The 8769-nt window shown below is 42.0% G+C and overlaps 1 pseudogene; it reads right to left on the bottom strand.

Annotated features, from left to right (window-relative positions):
* Positions 1–530: 530 nt before the first annotated feature.
* Positions 531–7600, bottom strand: LOC136482293 (F-box protein At5g03100-like; annotated as a pseudogene).
* Positions 7601–8769: the final 1169 nt, after the last annotated feature.

Genomic DNA, 8769 nt, shown 5'->3' with positions numbered 1-8769 from the left:
GTCATGGTCGATAAGACGTACAGTAGGAGAACACGCCGAAACATGTTAGTGGGCTAAATTAATAGGGAGGAACCTAGACCCAGCTGTTATAGATTAGAATTAAAGGAGTAGTAAGGGTCATGGTCTCTATCTATAAGAACAAGTACAACAATTGGCTTATAGCCAAGCTAATCAATGTTTTTGCTGATGTGGAAGAGAGAAGGAAGGAGAGAAGAAAGCTTGACTCTCATGCAAGCAACAAGCTGGGCATGGAAGTATAGGTATGTGAGGATGAATAGGAAAGAGAATGGAAACATATAATAATAAAGAATTTTTTTAGACAAACAGAAGACTAACTATTGTATGGCTTGGCTCTTATAACTTGACTTGTAGCCAAGCACTTGGCTCTATTATTGGCCTTGCTCTGAGAGGCTCAAAGTCCATTAGTATTCTTGTAAGCCCCTATATATATAGGTCAGGGCAATTTCATAACGAAAGGCAAGCAAGTTCTCCCTCCCTCCCTCCATCCATCCATCCCTCCCTCCTGCTGCCAGCGCCACCATCTCCCCTAGCTGGCCCTAGGGCTCCCTGCTGGTGTACTCGTGACACAAAGAGAAGATCAAAATAGGATGGCTCATCTTAATCTCTTTTTTTTTTTTTTGGACAACAGAGACCATCAGACTGAGCTTTGGCAATTTGTTTGCCGAATGTTCAATGCAATTTCAATCTAGAGAGATGAATAAGTTCACATGATGAGGCCATCTTACCAGTCTAATGCTAGAATCAAGGTATGCTGGAAGCATAATAATCAGAAACATGACCTTATGTGACAGCTCCATCTAGGGTAATCCAAAGTTCTGGGCACTAATTCTGCCAATACACGTTCCAATGTAGTAGTTCTAGAACTGACTCTAGGAATACCCAATTACCCGTTGTTGCAGTGAAGCCTTGGACTAGTGTTTCGTAACAGTGAGACAGCAGATCCATCAACACTCATCAGCCAAACTTTTAAACACGTCTTTGTCTTTACTCAAAGCTAAAATCTGTACAAAATGAGAATACAGAATCAGTTTATATACATATATGATAAGATGTGTTACTAGACAAAGAAACTTGGAATGTTGTTAAAGACTTTTGTGAATTCAATACATCTAGCTATAGCCCCTTGAGAAGAATTCAACTGAATTGTCAGATTTTGTGTGACCAGATTTCTTTCTTGCTCAGGATATTACTAGATTTACTAACCAGACAACAAATTCCTTATTTCAGTCAGATTCTAAATAAATGCAATTATCCGCAATTGATTGAAAAATTACTATTTTCCATTGGCAGTGGCCACCTTCTAGCAGTTCTAAAATTAGACCATTATTAAGAAAAAGGTTATATGCTAAGTGTTATGTGGCTGCTAGGGTTGGGGGGGGGGGGGGATTGGCGTGCTACAGTACCCACGGCGGTGGCTGTTATGCAGCGGCTGGGGTGCGAGGAAGAGAGAAGGCCAGCCGGGGGCCTTGCCCATGGCTGAGCAAGAGAGAAGGGATTTCCTTCTTAATTCTTTGATTAGATTGATACATCTCTCCTTAGATAGAGAGGTTTACTTAACTCCCAAGCAAGGCTTACTTGACTCCTAAGCAAGCGACCCTTATCTCTAATTAACCCTAACACTAACATGCTATACCGCCAGCCCAGGCCCAATAGGCCCATGACGTACTCTAACACTAAGCCTAAAAGAACATGAAAAGGTTGAGAAAACCAAACCTATCTTTGAAAATTCGGTTGTTCGGTTAGTTAGTAAGTAAAACCTATATATTTCTTGTAGAGACAATTTAAGTAGTTGTGTATGGGAAGGAAGCAAAACTTGGTCTATGTGTGACAAGCTAGAATTAATTGACCATTTCTTTCTCAATATCTAATAGTTATCAGAAAGGACTGCGACCTGGAATGGAGGAAAAGTACATCCGTCAAGATGTTTGGTTGCTACAAGACTATATGGTAGGCCAGGCCTTTCTTCCAAGAAGAATAACAAAACTGATTGGTTGTTGAGGTTAACAAAACTGATTGGGTGTAGTTGATTTAATCTTTTCCTGTGGTACATGTGCTCTCTATTCTGTACACAGCATCAGTATTGATTATTGAAAATTTTGAACTTGTTGAATAAGTTTCAAACCTTTATGAACTTGTATCTATCTGCGAGCCTGCATGCCAACTTACAATGGAATCTAAATAGAATTTAGGTCTCACTAAAACAGCATGAGACCAAACTCTGGGATTACATTTGTTTATTATGGTGGCTATTCTACAGGAGTGCTTGGAAAGCAGCTATTGACGTGCCTGAACCGTGACTAGGGGCTCATGTTGGGTTTCAACTCTAGCCTACACCAACTTGCTTGGAACTAAAAGGCTTTGTTGCTGTTGTTGTTGTTGTTGTTATGGTGGCTATTCTACGTTGTCCATAATAAAGGAGACACATGAGCAATATACTCTTCTTCGGAAATGAAAAGGTTTTCTCAACACATCAGAGTTCAAACTTTCAAAAGAAGGGATCATTAATTTTTTTAATGTTTTGTTCAGATGCGACACAATGGAGCAAAAGTAACAGCACATGTGTTTTTTTCAGAAATGTGCATCCCTTGAAAAAGAAAAGTTAAATCAAAACACTAGGGAATAAATACTTCTACATATATGAGATCGAGGTCAGATTAGTGTCAAAAGCAACTGCAGAGGCACAGAGCAAAGAAAAACTGAAATAAAAAGGGAAAGGAAACAAAAAGAAAAGAATCCTGATACATAAGTGATAAAGAAGTTATGTACAAATTCCCTAGAAAAAGAAAGATAATTGAAGCTCATAAGTCTGCTTAGAACAATAAACATGTAGATATTTGTGATATTATTCAAAAACTAATCAACAACTGAAAATGTAACCAGAGCATCCCACTTCAGTCGTTTGTGTCCATACCAAACTAATCAACAAATGAAACATTCAGAACTACTCTAGATATCAGCATACTCTCTTACTGCCTGTATCATGCAATTCAATATTTAGATACATTGATGCTATCTGTCAACAAAATGTCCATACAACACAAAGTTTCAATTTATCTCTAACTTGGCATCCTAGGTCCTGTCATTCATATAATTTTCTAACAAACTTAGAGCATACTTTCTTTCACACAAATGAATGTGATGGTAAATGTTAGAAATATAGAAGCACAAGGAGCATTGCCAGTTAGCTTACATATGTTATATGTAGACAGGAACTTCAAAACTTTGAGAACGCTATCATCAACTACTTCACACTTGAGCTCCACTTTCTTAAGGTATTCTGAAATTGCAGCTGATCTCTTTGTCGAACTGACACAGTTTCATCTCCACTTTAGGTTGCGGCATCTGCACAGAACAAAAACATTTCAGGAGGATCAACTGATATGTAATAATTCTACTATGCAGGCATTGAGCATTTATAAAGTCTGAAACTCTGGGCCAAGTTGAAGAGTGAGCTTCTCTAGAACGGGTGAGTGTTCAAGGATACAAGCTAATGCACGGAAGTCATCGGGCACGCACCAATAGTCATTGAGCAGCAAGGTCTTCAACTTTTGAAACATAGGGCACCATCTCAAATCCCTTTTGAAAATAATAAACTGCATAAAGAGCCATGTTTTCAGGACGTCCGATTAATCGCGACTAATCGTCCTGGACGGTTTTAGCAACTCGACCAGGGCCTCCGAATAGGCTAGACCGTCCAGGAAACTAGTCGTCCGATTAATCGTCGTCCAGCCGCGATTAATCGCCCGTCCAGGCTATGCTAGTCGTCCAGCCCGTCCAGCCTGAGAGTGGGCTATATCTGAGAGTTGGGCCTATTTTATATTTTGGCCCAAGCCCATTAGGGTTTCCCTTTCCTACCCCCTCACTCCCTCAGCCTCTCACTAACACGGCAGACACACTCACTCTTCAGTCTTCTAGTCTCTCACCTCTCCCAGTCCAGCAGCAGCCCTCCCTCTCCCTTCCAGCTGCTCCTCCCCCTTCCAGCTGCCCTCCCTCTCTTCCTTGTGGTTGCTGCAGTGCTACAGGCACGCAGGCCTGTAGATCCAGCGGGTGCAGAACTGCAGATCCAACTGTGCAAGGGAGGAAGACTGCACGAAGAATATGAGCTCCTCCTCCTCAGGTCAGTCATCACCTCCTCGTTCAATCTTGGTGCTTTGAAGCTTGAAGCTCTGTTTCTCTGTGTAGATCTAGATCGACAGAGGCAACGTGCAGTGGCGGACCCAGGATCTGAGAGCCGGGTAGTCCTGGTAAAAAAAATTCATGTGTAATACTATAAAATCCAAACAAAAAGTTCGACAAACATAGCTATAAATTAACCAAATTACGATAATACATTTAAAAGGTTTGAAACTTACATAAATACTCCCTCCATACTGGTAAAGAAAGTCGTTTATGATATGATTTAGCATATCAAGGAGTGATTAATTAAGGGATATTTTCCCTGTTTTCCCTTATTAAATAGGGTTGCGGGTATTGCCTATCCAATAAACTTTCGTAGCTAGACTGGTAAGCGCGCTGCAGCCCGATGCACGAGGTATTCGGTTCGATCCCTCTCGGGTGTGTTATTTTTTTTGAAGAGCTCGTGGATTTGCGATGTCTTCGGCCTAGACTGAGACGAGAGAGACCGTGGACCAGTTTTTGAAGAGTAGTAATAGAATTTTGGGCCAAATTTGTGGGTAGTCCTCGGACTACCCATGCTACCCGCTGGGTCCGCCCATGGCAACGTGCAGTGGAAGTGTACATGAACATCCCTGATGCTGAAGTTCAAGGAGAAGTTGGTTCTGCTACAGCCTCCTCAGTTGCATCAGGCTCTACTGCTGCTGCTGGTTCAGCAGCATCAACTGCTCCCGATGTTGCATCTCTTGTGGAAAAGGCCCTAGCAAAACTGCCTCCAGAAATAGCTGCTGAAGCTAAAAATCCCAAGAGGAAGGCTAAGTCTCGAGACCCTGGATGGAAGTTTGGATGGTGGCCAGATATTGCAAAGAAGGACGCTGTGCAATGTATTTTTTGTAAGAAGATAACTCCCTCAGGAATCAGTAGGTTCAAACAACACCTTGCTGGAAGTTATGGTGATGCACTTGGATGTCCAAATTGCCCTGAGATTATTAAGCGAGAGATGGATGCTTACATCAAGAAGAATACAAGAGGCTAAATAAATTGGTTTATGTCAGTTACAACAAAAAGATGACAAATAGGTTTCAAAAAATTCGAGAACTTGGTTGCAAAGGAAAGAGGAGCAACCCTCTCTTGCTAGAAGAGTTTCAGTGGGACAGTGAATGGGTTGATGAGAATTGTGTGCCTTGGGCTGTTGTGGATGAAGCTATTGGTGCATCTGAGAATCTAAGGGCTCGCAACTTGCCTAGGGTTGCTGCTAGCCGTGCTGTAGCCACTGTCCAGAAGACCTATACTAGGAACAGGAAGCGTCGTAGGGGGACTTCTGTAGCACAAGATATATCTGGAGGTGAAGAAGATGATAGTGACCATGATGCTGATGCAAGAAATGAAGACCAAGAAGATCAAGATGCATCTGATCCTGTGGCACCAATGGAGGAGGATGAAGACCCCCATGGATGTGCAACAGATGGAGATGGAGGAGGCTTTTGTGTAGATGGCACTCTACTTGAGTAGTTCTTTAGATCATTGGCTGTTTTGCCTATTTATGTACTGGACTTGATGTATGCACTATTGCACTATGCACTATGGCAATGGTAGTGTGGCACTATACCCACTAGCCACTATGCACTATGCAGTTCTGGACTGGTTTAAATTGTGTGCTTTACTGTTTTAATTTCCTTTGTTGATCACTTGATTGCCTTTCACCTGATTGCCTTTCACCATATTTCCTTGCTAATGTGCTTTATTTTTCGATAATTTCAGTTTGTCAGCAGCAGCCAGCAAGACAAGAAAGGGCTCTGCAGCAGCCAGGTAAGTGGCCAACTGACCTATCTAGAGCCCAGAACATGTAGTATATTAGTGTGTGTATATTAGTTTGAGTAACTATATAATATATATGGTATATCAGTTCCCCATATATAGAGGACGACCAGGACGACCAGGGGACTCGTCCAGGGTCGATTAATCGTCCTGGACGACGACTAATCATCCTGGACGTTCTGGACGGTCCCCAGGCGTCCAGACTCGACCAGCCGTCCTGAAAACATGGATAAAGAGCAAGGAAAAAGGATGCAATGGTTGTCATTATGAACATGATAGATTCAGGATTAGCCATTGGTGATGGTAATGCATGCAAATAAACAAAGGCTGCTTAGGTGATATTATCAAATAGCAAGAACAAAAGGGCGTACCCAGTGCAGAGAGCTCCCAGAGTTCCAAAGACGATATGGATAGTGCAGCAGAAGCTGAATGACTTAATAGTGCATTAGAGGTAAGGTATGAAATTGTAGGTATAGTGGTATACCATTTCAGATCTGGAAATCAGCGCCAAATTCTTAGCCTCCGAAACACCTTTCAGGAGAATGCTGTTGCTACTGCCATCAGCCATGTTATCACAATTATCACAGGCCTCACAATCACAAGTCTCATAGTTTGCGCCATTGCAGTGACCCGTACACGCCTCATCTATTATGACAACTGCCTCCACTAGTGATGGCATGCTATAAAGCATTGGAGTCCTCTCACGGAGGTAAACAAGGCGCAGTGAAGCCAGATTTGGGACATAAATGTGAATGCGGGAATCACTGCTAAGCACAGAAGCATCGATATGCAGATATTTGACGGAGTCAGACGAGATCTTCGTGACCGAAGACAAATTGCAGCAGACAATCTCTAGATATTCCAATGCCGGACAACGAACATCTTGAGAAATTAAGCAAACTGTTGTGCACCCTCACACCATCAAGCTGCAGCTTCGTAAGGTGCTCAGACACAAGGGGTAGGTTGTCTAGTTCAAGCCAATCACTAACCACACATATCCTTAGCATCCGCGCTCTGCGTATCACAGCCTGCCGGAACCAGAGGTTCACGTGACGCACATCGTCCCCGCCGCTGAAGTCTCCAATTGTGAAATCGCATGCCTCGAGAGGCGTGCCTTGGCGGAGGACCAGCAGATGATTCACTAGGCTCCGAAGCTCCTCCACGGACATTGGATCTTCGGCGAGGAAGCACCCGATGCGCAGGCCTGTGGCGGATTTCCAGAGGTAACGCCAGCGCCGGGCGAGCACAGACGTCTGCACGGCCTCAGCAGACGGAAGAAAGCCAAGTATGTGCTCGAGGACGCCGTCCGGCAGGGATTCTATGCTGCCTCCGCCCCCGGCCACCGGAGGTATTGCCCTCTTGGCCGGTTGCCCCGGAGGCATTCCGTCGAGCAGGCGGCGGGCGTCGATACTCTGTGGAACAAGAAACGATTACAAGACGTGAGGGTCAGTGGAGCCGGGGCAAACCGAGAAGACAAGAGGAGGACGGGAAGCCTTGCAGGGTGCCGCGTGGCAGCCTTACCTCGCCGGCGCCGGCTGCAACGGTGGTGTCGCGGGAACGCGCGGCGGCTTCACATTGCGACGAGCTAGAGCCTAGAGCAGCGGGCAGCGGCAGGACGGGAAAGGGAAATGGAGGAGACGAGCAGAATAGAAATTGGGGCATTTTACTGGCATCTGCTGGGCACCGACAAATTGCCCCACATTACTGCTCCCTCCCTCCGCCCGAGAAATAACTTTGATTAATTTTATATAAAAATATTAATATTTATGATGCATAATTGATATCATTAGATAAATCTTTGAATCTAATTTTTTAATAAATTTATTTAAAAATATAAATGTTATACGTATATTCTACAAATATAGTTAAACTTATGAAAAAAAAAACCAAAACAACAAATAATAAAGGTCGGAGGGAGTACTTCGATCTACCCCACCTGCTTGCTTCCAATAAAATATAAAATATAGATATTCGTAACATTTCTCTATCCAATTCCAAATATGTATTCAACTGTTATTTGTATTCGTGAGGAATATGCACATGATAAAAATATTTAAAAGTTAACTTTACTATGACTAATGATATTAGTTATAGTATTATTAATGATGTGTTTAGTGAAACTATTTAAAAGCTATCTCTAACAAATGAGTAATGACTAAGGATAAAACATTTAATATGCATATAGCAATATTAACTTTAATTTAGTATTGTTGTGATTTAATTTGAAGCATATATTTGTTGCTATAAATTATTTTATTTAAATATAGTATTTTCTTTTTCTATTTCCAATATTATTTTATATACTTTATTTATTTATTTCCTAATACACATTTTTATATATGATTGAATAATTATTTGTTTATATATTTTTATTTTTGTATATTTAATGATTAAATTAGTAATTAAATGTTGCCTTATTTTCAATGTACTACCTGCGCTATATACTCCTACCTTAATCTCTACTTGCATAATGATATTGTTCTTCCAAAATTTTGGGGAAGTGTCAGTTTACGTGTTTGGTCACGGGTGTCGAGCCAATTACATATGTTACCACTAATACTCAAGTAAATAAGAGTACCATGATCATTTGGGTCAGGACTATTCTGTTTGAAAATTCCTAGAATGGCAGGAGAGAGTAATATTTTAGGTGGAAAGTTCAAAACTTAAAATGATGCTTGTTGTTAGCTGGAGGGTGTAAAGTCTGTCCAAATCATATTTTGAGGACACAATTCCCCGCGCAAGACATGCTAGAGGGGGGGGGGGGGGGGAAAGAAACTAACAGCCTGATCGGCTGGGCTTATTGTCTCGTAAACGATC

Source organism: Miscanthus floridulus, chromosome 9 (genome assembly GCF_019320115.1).
Source record: "Miscanthus floridulus cultivar M001 chromosome 9, ASM1932011v1, whole genome shotgun sequence".
Taxonomy (NCBI): domain Eukaryota; kingdom Viridiplantae; phylum Streptophyta; class Magnoliopsida; order Poales; family Poaceae; genus Miscanthus; species Miscanthus floridulus.
Note: the sequence above shows the minus strand (reverse complement) of the source record. Positions and strands in the feature narration are given on the sequence as shown.